Source organism: Phocoena sinus, chromosome 2 (assembly GCF_008692025.1).
Source record: "Phocoena sinus isolate mPhoSin1 chromosome 2, mPhoSin1.pri, whole genome shotgun sequence".
Classification (NCBI taxonomy): Eukaryota; Metazoa; Chordata; class Mammalia; order Artiodactyla; family Phocoenidae; genus Phocoena; species Phocoena sinus.
The window spans coordinates 55,262,414-55,272,813 of record NC_045764.1 but is presented as its reverse complement, the minus strand read 5'-3'; the positions used below and the strand labels follow the sequence as shown (position 1 = coordinate 55,272,813).

Below are 10,400 nucleotides of genomic sequence, written 5' to 3'. Positions count from 1 at the left end.
CAGCGTTTGAGCATGTGCTTGGATCGATGATGACCCCCACTAATGCATTCCTTGGAAATCTGAACCAAATGAGTGAGAAGCCACTACCGTCTCCTCATTGGAACTGAGGTCCAGCACGTAGCTCCCAAAAGGAAAGGAGGGAGAGGTTGACGTCGCGTTTGCTGCCGTGAGAGTCCACAGCCACGTTGTTCAAGTTGAGGGTTGTGGCCGTCTCATGGGGAGAAGAGCCATTGGGAAAGGAGCCTGGGATGCCAATCCATGCGGGAAGGCTGGGGACATCGTGCCGTCTCTGGGTTCCTTGGTCGAGCCAGGACTTCTGTCCCCTGCCACGGACGAGCATGCGGATAGGAAAGGAAGCGTGAACCGTTGGTGGTCCATTCGACTGCACTTGAGTTCTACAGGCCGCCGCCACCGGCTACTCGTTGCCTTGTGCCCTCAGAGAAAGGGAAGTCTATGCTCAGGGTGAGAGCAGGATTCCTGGCCTAAGGCAGGCTTCCTTGTCATGTTCTCCTTGGGCGACCAGATGCAGTTTAGGTTTCTCGTGATGAGAGGAGAAATCCAATGGGCCATTGTCCCCGGGAGGTTGGCCAAGCTGACGGCTCCTCCTCGGGTTGTGTCCTGCCTGTGTGTGCTGCGTGAAGGGGCTAGAAAAGGCCTTAGTCAATCTTAGTCACGGCAGGCTTCTCTGGTGAGGCGTGGCTCTGGCATCTTTCCGTGACACATTGGGATCCCAGGGGAGAGAGAATATCAAGCCGAGTGAAAAAGACACGTGTGATGGCTGGCTAAGCCCGCAGGTTTACTGGTGGGTGGATAGATCGACAGTGGCCATAGGGATCCCGGAACACACTTTCCCTTGTTGCGCCCGTGCACCCTCCTCAAGTACGCGTGTGTTCTCTCAGCCCGGATCAGGTGGAATACCAAGGAAGGAGTACCAGCAGCAGAGCAGCCTGGGGCCATCCGTATAATTCGTGATGACCGGTGAAGTGAGGAGAAGGAGTCTTGCAGGGGTGTTGGCGCACATTCCGTGAGGATCCTGGTTTAAACCTTGTTGCGGTAAGCGGCACTTCTTTGCTAAAACCTAGAGGTTTGGCTACGGTAAATTGAAAAAGGGGAGACACACTCAGTTGCTGGCCTTTTCTCGGGGAACACGAGCTTTGATGCCCTGAGAACTGGCTGCATTTCCTGCTCCATTGCTCGACACTGGCCGCTTCTGTATGCTGACCTGATTCAGCTCGCTGGCCGTCCCGTGATGGAATCTGCAACTTTGCATGTCCAAGGTTTGAGCATGTGCTTGGATCGACGATGACTCCCACAAGTGCATTCCCTGGAAATCTGAAAAAAAATGAGTGAGAAACCCCTACCGTCACCTCATTGGAACTGAGGTCCAGCATGTGGCTCCAATAAGGACAGTAGGGAGAGGTTCACATTGCATGTGCTGCTGTGTGTGTCCACGGCCACGTTGTTCAAGTGGAGGGCTGTGGCCATCTCATGGGGAGAAAAGCCACTGGGAATGGAGCCTGGGATGCCAATTCAGGTGGGAAGCCTAGGGAGAGCGTGCCGTCTGTGGGCTCCTTGGTCTAGCCAGGACTGCTGTCCGCTGCCACTGTTAAGCATGTGGGTAGCAGAGGAAGTGCGAGCCATTGGTGGTCCTCTCGCCTGTACTTGAGTTCTACAAGCCGCCCCCACCGTCTGGTCGTTGCCTTGCGCCCTCACAGAAACAAGTCTCTCTGCCCATGGTCAGAGCAGGACTCCTGGCCTAGGGAAGGCTTCTTTGACACGATCTGCTTCGGAGACCAGATGCAGTTTAGGTTCCTCCTGATGAGGGGAGAAATCCAATGGGCCATTGTCCCCGGCAGGTGGGCCAAGCTGATGGCTCCTCCTCAGGGTGTGTCCGGCCTGTGTGTGCTCTGTGAAGAGGCTAGAAAATGCCTTAGTTAAGATAAGTCACAGCAAGCTTCTTTGGTGAGGGGTGGCTCTGGCATCTTTCCGTGACACGTTGGGATCCCCGTGGAGGGGGAAGGGCAAGGTGAGTGAAAAAGACACGTGAGACGGCTGGCAAAGCCCACATGTTTACTGGTGGGTGGAGAGCTCGACAGAATCCATGGAGCGTTTGGAGGCATGTGTAGAGAGGGAACACGGGAGCTCATTTGTGGGACTGTCCTCGCCCTTTTCCTCTCCTTGTTCGATTAACTTCATGGCGGGTCCCCGTGCTAGCGAATGGTTGCCTTCGTGGCACAGTATGGTTTCTTCTCACTGGGGAGGATTTGGAGGCCGTGAGGTGTTTGTCCCTGTCTGTCCACGTTCCCCCTGTGTTGAAGATGTGAAGGTGTTCCTCAGTACAGCCCAGCATCTTTAATACACCCAGCCCACATAGCGATCCCTGAGGATTGCAGATCTTCCCGGAGGTCATTGGGCACAACTAGGCGGAAAGAAGGGAGTTGGCTGCCGAGGAACAGCTACAGCTTTAAGGGCAGGAGAGGATGTGTGGTGCGGGGGTCATTTTTCCTGCCACCCGCTGGTGCGTCCAGACTGTGATATCCGGCGTGCCTGGCCACAGGCCAGACAAGTCATAGCGGTTCAAGTGTCTAGGCTGTTGGCTGGGTTATCTCATTGCACGGCTGTGGGTAACACGTTGCTTCTAGAAGACCTGGGCCTCACGGTTTCTCCGAGGGCACGTCACCGACGGGCTCAGAGTGCGAAAGTGCCAGCCACCACTGCAGGTGGCCCAATGGCTGTAACTCTTTGCTCCGCCACTTTGCGCACTGGAATGGCTCCCACGCCATCAGGCTGCAAGTGTTTTCCCCGTCGCGCTAGGCATCGGAATGGTTCGCATGCCATAAACTTTGTGTGTGGGCCAAGGTTAGGTCATCTGTCTTAACAGCAGGCCAGGAAGTATGCCTGCTGGTGAGTCTCCCTTGATCAGTCCAGACGTTCCTCACGTACCCTTTGTCCCGGGTCCCTACGAGCCCCTTTTGATGGAGGCCGTCATATTCGGCCAAGGGCCCTTCCCTTGTGGAAGATATGTTCCCCTTCAGTGCGCATCCTTTTAGTGGAAGCATATGTGCCAAGGGCGGATGAGTTCACCTGCAGGGCACTGACTCTTAGTCTGAGGGGGCACAGTTGCCCTGACGGGGTCTCAGGGGTTGAGGAAGACATCCTTTTCCTGTGCTGGAGGGGAGAGTGCTCAGGAGAGGAGTTGCAGGGCCTGAGATCAGGGGGTTGTTGGACAGCGGGGCTCTTTCTCCCGATGGCCACAGGCCCTGAAGGCGTCTGCTCTACGTTGCTTTCACATTTGCCTGCAGGCACACAGGCAAGATGGGCAGCAAGTGAAATGTTGAGGGGAGATAGAGTACTCATCGCTGGGTGGTATCGCCCTTTCCCTCGGTGCCCCCGTGCACCCTCCTCACTGACGCGTGTGTTCTCTCACCCCAAGCCAGGTGGAATGCCAAGAAAGGAATTCCAGCAGGCAGAGCAACCTGGGGCCATCCGTATAATCCGTGCTTCCCGGTGAAGTGAGGAGGAGGAGTCTCGCAAGGGTGTTGGGGTGCATTCCACGAGGATCCTGATTTAACCCTTGTTGCGGTAAGCAGCACTTCTGTGCTAAAACCTAGAGGTTTCACCACGGGAACCTGTGCAACGGGGCTATACCCTCACCTTCCGACCTTTTCTCGGGGAGCACGAGCTTCGACGCCCTGAGAACTGGCTGCATTTCCTGCTCCAATGACTCGGCTCTGGTCGCTTGCATAGGCTGACATGATTCAGCTCGATGGGTGTCCCATGGTGGAATCTGCAACTTTCCATGTCCAGCGTTTGAGCATGTGCTTGGATCGATGATGACCCCCACTAATGCATTCCTTGGAAATCTGAACCAAATGAGTGAGAAAGCCACTACCGTCTCCTCATTGGAACTGAGGTCCAGCACGTAGCTCCCAAAAGGAAAGGAGGGAGAGGTTGACATCGCGTTTGCTGCCGTGAGAGTCCACAGCCACGTTGTTCAAGTTGAGGGTTGTGGCCGTCTCATGGGGAGAAGAGCCATTGGGAAAGGAGCCTGGGATGCCAATCCATGCGGGAAGGCTGGGGACAGCGTGCCGTCTCTGGGTTCCTTGGTCGAGCCAGGACTTCTGTCCCCTGCCACGGACGAGCATGCGGATAGGAAAGGAAGCGTGAACCGTTGGTGGTCCATTCGACTGCACTTGAGTTCTACAGGCCGCCGCCACCGGCTACTCGTTGCCTTGTGCCCTCAGAGAAAGGGAAGTCTATGCTCAGGGTGAGAGCAGGATTCCTGGCCTAAGGCAGGCTTCCTTGTCATGTTCTCCTTGGGCGACCAGATGCAGTTTAGGTTTCTCGTGATGAGAGGAGAAATCCAATGGGCCATTGTCCCCGGGAGGTTGGCCAAGCTGACGGCTCCTCCTCGGGTTGTGTCCTGCTTGTGTGTGCTGCGTGAAGGGGCTAGAAAAGGCCTTAGTCAATCTTAGTCACGGCAGGCTTCTCTGGTGAGGCGTGGCTCTGGCATCTTTCCGTGACACATTGGGATCCCAGGGGAGAGAGAATATCAAGCCGAGTGAAAAAGACACGTGTGATGGCTGGCTAAGCCCTGCAGGTTTACTGGTGGGTGGATAGATCGACAGGTGGCCATAGGGATCCCGGAACACACTTTCCCTTGTTGCGCCCATGCACCCTCCTCAAGTACGCGTGTGTTCTCTCAGCCCAGATCAGGTGGAATACCAAGGAAGGAGTACCAGCAGCAGAGCAGCCTGGGGCCATCCATATAATTCGTGATGACGGGTGAAGTGAGGAGAAGGAGTCTTGCAGGGGTGTTGGCGCACATTCCGTGAGGATCCTGGTTTAAACCTTGTTGCGGTAAGTGGCACTTCTTTGCTAAAACCTAGAGGTTTGGCTACGGTAAATTGAAAAAGGGGAGACACACTCAGTTGCTGGCCTTTTCTCGGGGAACACGAGCTTTGATGCCCTGAGAACTGGCTGCATTTCCTGCTCCATTGCTCGACACTGGCCGCTTCTGTATGCTGACCTGATTCAGCTCGCTGGCCGTCCCGTGATGGAATCTGCAACTTTGCATGTCCAAGGTTTGAGCATGTGCTTGGATCGACGATGACTCCCACAAGTGCATTCCCTGGAAATCTGAAAAAAAATGAGTGAGAAACCCCTACCGTCACCTCATTGGAACTGAGGTCCAGCATGTGGCTCCAATAAGGACAGTAGGGAGAGGTTCACATTGCATGTGCTGCTGTGTGTGTCCACGGCCACGTTGTTCAAGTGGAGGGCTGTGGCCATCTCATGGGGAGAAAAGCCACTGGGAATGGAGCCTGGGATGCCAATTCAGGTGGGAAGCCTAGGGAGAGCGTGCCGTCTGTGGGCTCCTTGGTCTAGCCAGGACTGCTGTCCGCTGCCACTGTTAAGCATGTGGGTAGCAGAGGAAGTGCGAGCCATTGGTGGTCCTCTCGCCTGTACTTGAGTTCTACAAGCCGCCCCCACCGTCTGGTCGTTGCCTTGCGCCCTCACAGAAACAAGTCTCTCTGCCCATGGTCAGAGCAGGACTCCTGGCCTAGGGAAGGCTTCTTTGACACGATCTGCTTCGGAGACCAGATGCAGTTTAGGTTCCTCCTGATGAGGGGAGAAATCCAATGGGCCATTGTCCCCGGCAGGTGGGCCAAGCTGATGGCTCCTCCTCGGGGTGTGTCCGGCCTGTGTGTGCTCTGTGAAGAGGCTAGAAAATGCCTTAGTTAAGATAAGTCACAGCAAGCTTCTTTGGTGAGGGGTGGCTCTGGCATCTTTCCGTGACACGTTGGGATCCCCGTGGAGGGGGAAGGGCAAGGTGAGTGAAAAAGACACGTGAGACGGCTGGCAAAGCCCACATGTTTACTGGTGGGTGGAGAGCTCGACAGAATCCATGGAGCGTTTGGAGGCATGTGTAGAGAGGGAACACGGGAGCTCATTTGTGGGCTGTCCCGCCCTTTTCCTCTCCTTGTTCGATTAACTTCATGGCGGGTCCCCGTGCTAGCGAATGGTTGCCTTCGTGGCACAGTATGGTTTCTTCTCACGGGGGAGGATTTGGAGGCCGTGAGGTGTTTGTCCCTGTCTGTCCACGTTCCCCCTGTGTTGAAGATGTGAAGGTGTTCCTCAGTACAGCCCAGCATCTTTAATACACCCAGCCCACATAGCGATCCCTGAGGATTGCAGATCTTCCCGGAGGTCATTGGGCACAACTAGGCGGAAAGAAGGGAGTTGGCTGCCGAGGAACAGCTACAGCTTTAAGGGCAGGAGAGGATGTGTGGTGCGGGGTCATTTTTCCTGCCACCCGCTGGTGCGTCCAGACTGTGATATCCGGCGTGCCTGGCCACAGGCCAGACAAGTCATAGCGGTTCAAGTGTCTAGGCTGTTGGCTGGGTTATCTCATTGCACGGCTGTGGGTAACACGTTGCTTCTAGAAGACCTGGGCCTCACGGTTTCTCCGAGGGCACGTCACCGACGGGCTCAGAGTGCGAAAGTGCCAGCCACCACTGCAGGTGGCCCAATGGCTGTAACTCTTTGCTCCGCCACTTTGCGCACTGGAATGGCTCCCACGCCATCAGGCTGCAAGTGTTTTCCCCGTCGCGCTAGGCATCGGAATGGTTCGCATGCCATAAACTTTGTGTGTGGGCCAAGGTTAGGTCATCTGTCTTAACAGCAGGCCAGGAAGTATGCCTGCTGGTGAGTCTCCCTTGATCAGTCCAGACGTTCCTCACGTACCCTTTGTCCCGGGTCCCTACGAGCCCCTTTTGATGGAGGCCGTCATATTCGGCCAAGGGCCCTTCCCTTGTGGAAGATATGTTCCCCTTCAGTGCGCATCCTTTTAGTGGAAGCATATGTGCCAAGGGCGGATGAGTTCACCTGCAGGGCACTGACTCTTAGTCTGAGGGGGCACAGTTGCCCTGACGGGGTCTCAGGGGTTGAGGAAGACATCCTTTTCCTGTGCTGGAGGGGAGAGTGCTCAGGAGAGGAGTTGCAGGGCCTGAGAGCAGGGGGTTGTTGGACAGCGGGGCTCTTTCTCCCGATGGCCACAGGCCCTGAAGGCGTCTGCTCTACGTTGCTTTCACATTTGCCTGCAGGCACACAGGCAAGATGGGCAGCAAGTGAAATGTTGAGGGGAGATAGAGTACTCATCGCTGGGTGGTATCGCCCTTTCCCTCGGTGCCCCCGTGCACCCTCCTCACTGACGCGTGTGTTCTCTCACCCCAAGCCAGGTGGAATGCCAAGAAAGGAATTCCAGCAGGAGAGCAACCTGGGGCCATCCGTATAATCCGTGCTTCCCGGTGAAGTGAGGAGGAGGAGTCTCGCAAGGGTGTTGGGGTGCATTCCACGAGGATCCTGATTTAACCCTTGTTGCGGTAAGCAGCACTTCTGTGCTAAAACCTAGAGGTTTCACCACGGGAACCTGTGCAACGGGGCTATACCCTCACCTTCCGACCTTTTCTCGGGGAGCACGAGCTTCGACGCCCTGAGAACTGGCTGCATTTCCTGCTCCAATGACTCGGCTCTGGTCGCTTGCATAGGCTGACATGATTCAGCTCGATGGGTGTCCCATGGTGGAATCTGCAACTTTCCATGTCCAGCGTTTGAGCATGTGCTTGGATCGATGATGACCCCCACTAATGCATTCCTTGGAAATCTGAACCAAATGAGTGAGAAACCACTACCGTCTCCTCATTGGAACTGAGGTCCAGCACGTAGCTCCCAAAAGGAAAGGAGGGAGAGGTTGACATCGCGTTTGCTGCCGTGAGAGTCCACAGCCACGTTGTTCAAGTTGAGGGTTGTGGCCGTCTCATGGGGAGAAGAGCCATTGGGAAAGGAGCCTGGGATGCCAATCCATGCGGGAAGGCTGGGGACAGCGTGCCGTCTCTGGGTTCCTTGGTCGAGCCAGGACTTCTGTCCCCTGCCACGGACGAGCATGCGGATAGGAAAGGAAGCGTGAACCGTTGGTGGTCCATTCGACTGCACTTGAGTTCTACAGGCCGCCGCCACCGGCTACTCGTTGCCTTGTGCCCTCAGAGAAAGGGAAGTCTATGCTCAGGGTGAGAGCAGGATTCCTGGCCTAAGGCAGGCTTCCTTGTCATGTTCTCCTTGGGCGACCAGATGCAGTTTAGGTTTCTCGTGATGAGAGGAGAAATCCAATGGGCCATTGTCCCCGGGAGGTTGGCCAAGCTGACGGCTCCTCCTCGGGTTGTGTCCTGCTTGTGTGTGCTGCGTGAAGGGGCTAGAAAAGGCCTTAGTCAATCTTAGTCACGGCAGGCTTCTCTGGTGAGGCGTGGCTCTGGCATCTTTCCGTGACACATTGGGATCCCGGGGGAGAGAGAATATCAAGCCGAGTGAAAAAGACACGTGTGATGGCTGGCTAAGCCCGCAGGTTTACTGGTGGGTGGATAGATCGACAGTGGCCATAGGGATCCCGGAACACACTTTCCCTTGTTGCGCCCATGCACCCTCCTCAAGTACGCGTGTGTTCTCTCAGCCCAGATCAGGTGGAATACCAAGGAAGGAGTACCAGCAGCAGAGCAGCCTGGGGCCATCCATATAATTCGTGATGACGGGTGAAGTGAGGAGAAGGAGTCTTGCAGGGGTGTTGGCGCACATTCCGTGAGGATCCTGGTTTAAACCTTGTTGCGGTAAGCGGCACTTCTTTGCTAAAACCTAGAGGTTTGGCTACGGTAAATTGAAAAAGGGGAGACACACTCAGTTGCTGGCCTTTTCTCGGGGAACACGAGCTTTGATGCCCTGAGAACTGGCTGCATTTCCTGCTCCATTGCTCGACACTGGCCGCTTCTGTATGCTGACCTGATTCAGCTCGCTGGCCGTCCCGTGATGGAATCTGCAACTTTGCATGTCCAAGGTTTGAGCATGTGCTTGGATCGACGATGACTCCCACAAGTGCATTCCCTGGAAATCTGAAAAAAAATGAGTGAGAAACCCCTACCGTCACCTCATTGGAACTGAGGTCCAGCATGTGGCTCCAATAAGGACAGTAGGGAGAGGTTCACATTGCATGTGCTGCTGTGTGTGTCCACGGCCACGTTGTTCAAGTGGAGGGCTGTGGCCATCTCATGGGGAGAAAAGCCACTGGGAATGGAGCCTGGGATGCCAATTCAGGTGGGAAGCCTAGGGAGAGCGTGCCGTCTGTGGGCTCCTTGGTCTAGCCAGGACTGCTGTCCGCTGCCACTGTTAAGCATGTGGGTAGCAGAGGAAGTGCGAGCCATTGGTGGTCCTCTCGCCTGTACTTGAGTTCTACAAGCCGCCCCCACCGTCTGGTCGTTGCCTTGCGCCCTCACAGAAACAAGTCTCTCTGCCCATGGTCAGAGCAGGACTCCTGGCCTAGGGAAGGCTTCTTTGACACGATCTGCTTCGGAGACCAGATGCAGTTTAGGTTCCTCCTGATGAGGGGAGAAATCCAATGGGCCATTGTCCCCGGCAGGTGGGCCAAGCTGATGGCTCCTCCTCGGGGTGTGTCCGGCCTGTGTGTGCTCTGTGAAGAGGCTAGAAAATGCCTTAGTTAAGATAAGTCACAGCAAGCTTCTTTGGTGAGGGGTGGCTCTGGCATCTTTCCGTGACACGTTGGGATCCCCGTGGAGGGGGAAGGGCAAGGTGAGTGAAAAAGACACGTGAGACGGCTGGCAAAGCCCACATGTTTACTGGTGGGTGGAGAGCTCGACAGAATCCATGGAGCGTTTGGAGGCATGTGTAGAGAGGGAACACGGGAGCTCATTTGTGGGCTGTCCCGCCCTTTTCCTCTCCTTGTTCGATTAACTTCATGGCGGGTCCCCGTGCTAGCGAATGGTTGCCTTCGTGGCACAGTATGGTTTCTTCTCACGGGGGAGGATTTGGAGGCCGTGAGGTGTTTGTCCCTGTCTGTCCACGTTCCCCCTGTGTTGAAGATGTGAAGGTGTTCCTCAGTACAGCCCAGCATCTTTAATACACCCAGCCCACATAGCGATCCCTGAGGATTGCAGATCTTCCCGGAGGTCATTGGGCACAACTAGGCGGAAAGAAGGGAGTTGGCTGCCGAGGAACAGCTACAGCTTTAAGGGCAGGAGAGGATGTGTGGTGCGGGGTCATTTTTCCTGCCACCCGCTGGTGCGTCCAGACTGTGATATCCGGCGTGCCTGGCCACAGGCCAGACAAGTCATAGCGGTTCAAGTGTCTAGGCTGTTGGCTGGGTTATCTCATTGCACGGCTGTGGGTAACACGTTGCTTCTAGAAGACCTGGGCCTCACGGTTTCTCCGAGGGCACGTCACCGACGGGCTCAGAGTGCGAAAGTGCCAGCCACCACTGCAGGTGGCCCAATGGCTGTAACTCTTTGCTCCGCCACTTTGCGCACTGGAATGGCTCCCACGCCATCAGGCTGCAAGTG

The 10,400-nt window shown here is 55.7% G+C and overlaps 1 long non-coding RNA gene and 6 other non-coding genes across 8 annotated transcripts in view; all 7 read left to right on the top strand.

The window, feature by feature from the left end:
• The first annotated feature begins 20 nt into the window (after positions 1-20).
• On the top strand, positions 21-112 carry LOC116750117. The gene has a single exon (XR_004348846.1). It is a non-coding gene; the product is annotated as a small nucleolar RNA SNORD116 (small nucleolar RNA).
• Positions 113-1,293: 1,181 nt separating this feature from the next.
• LOC116750137 lies at positions 1,294-1,386 on the top strand. The gene has a single exon (XR_004348865.1). It is a non-coding gene; the product is annotated as a small nucleolar RNA SNORD116 (small nucleolar RNA).
• Positions 1,387-3,468: 2,082 nt separating this feature from the next.
• Positions 3,469-10,400, top strand: part of LOC116746260 — a 55,663-nt gene continuing 48,731 nt past the window's right edge. The window contains exons 1-4 of one of the 2 annotated variants that reach the window (XR_004347659.1): positions 3,469-3,582; positions 4,707-4,860; positions 7,242-7,385; positions 8,507-8,660. This is a non-coding gene — a long non-coding RNA (uncharacterized LOC116746260). Of the gene's footprint in view, positions 3,583-4,706; positions 4,861-7,237; positions 7,386-8,506; positions 8,661-10,400 lie in introns of both variants that reach the window. The other variant, XR_004347658.1, reaches the window with a different exon arrangement.
• LOC116750122 lies at positions 3,825-3,917 on the top strand. Its single transcript, XR_004348851.1, has one exon. It is a non-coding gene; the product is annotated as a small nucleolar RNA SNORD116 (small nucleolar RNA).
• On the top strand, positions 5,101-5,193 carry LOC116750136. Its single transcript, XR_004348864.1, has one exon. It is a non-coding gene; the product is annotated as a small nucleolar RNA SNORD116 (small nucleolar RNA).
• Positions 7,628-7,719, top strand: LOC116750116. The gene has a single exon (XR_004348845.1). It is a non-coding gene; the product is annotated as a small nucleolar RNA SNORD116 (small nucleolar RNA).
• LOC116750135 lies at positions 8,901-8,993 on the top strand. Its single transcript, XR_004348863.1, has one exon. It is a non-coding gene; the product is annotated as a small nucleolar RNA SNORD116 (small nucleolar RNA).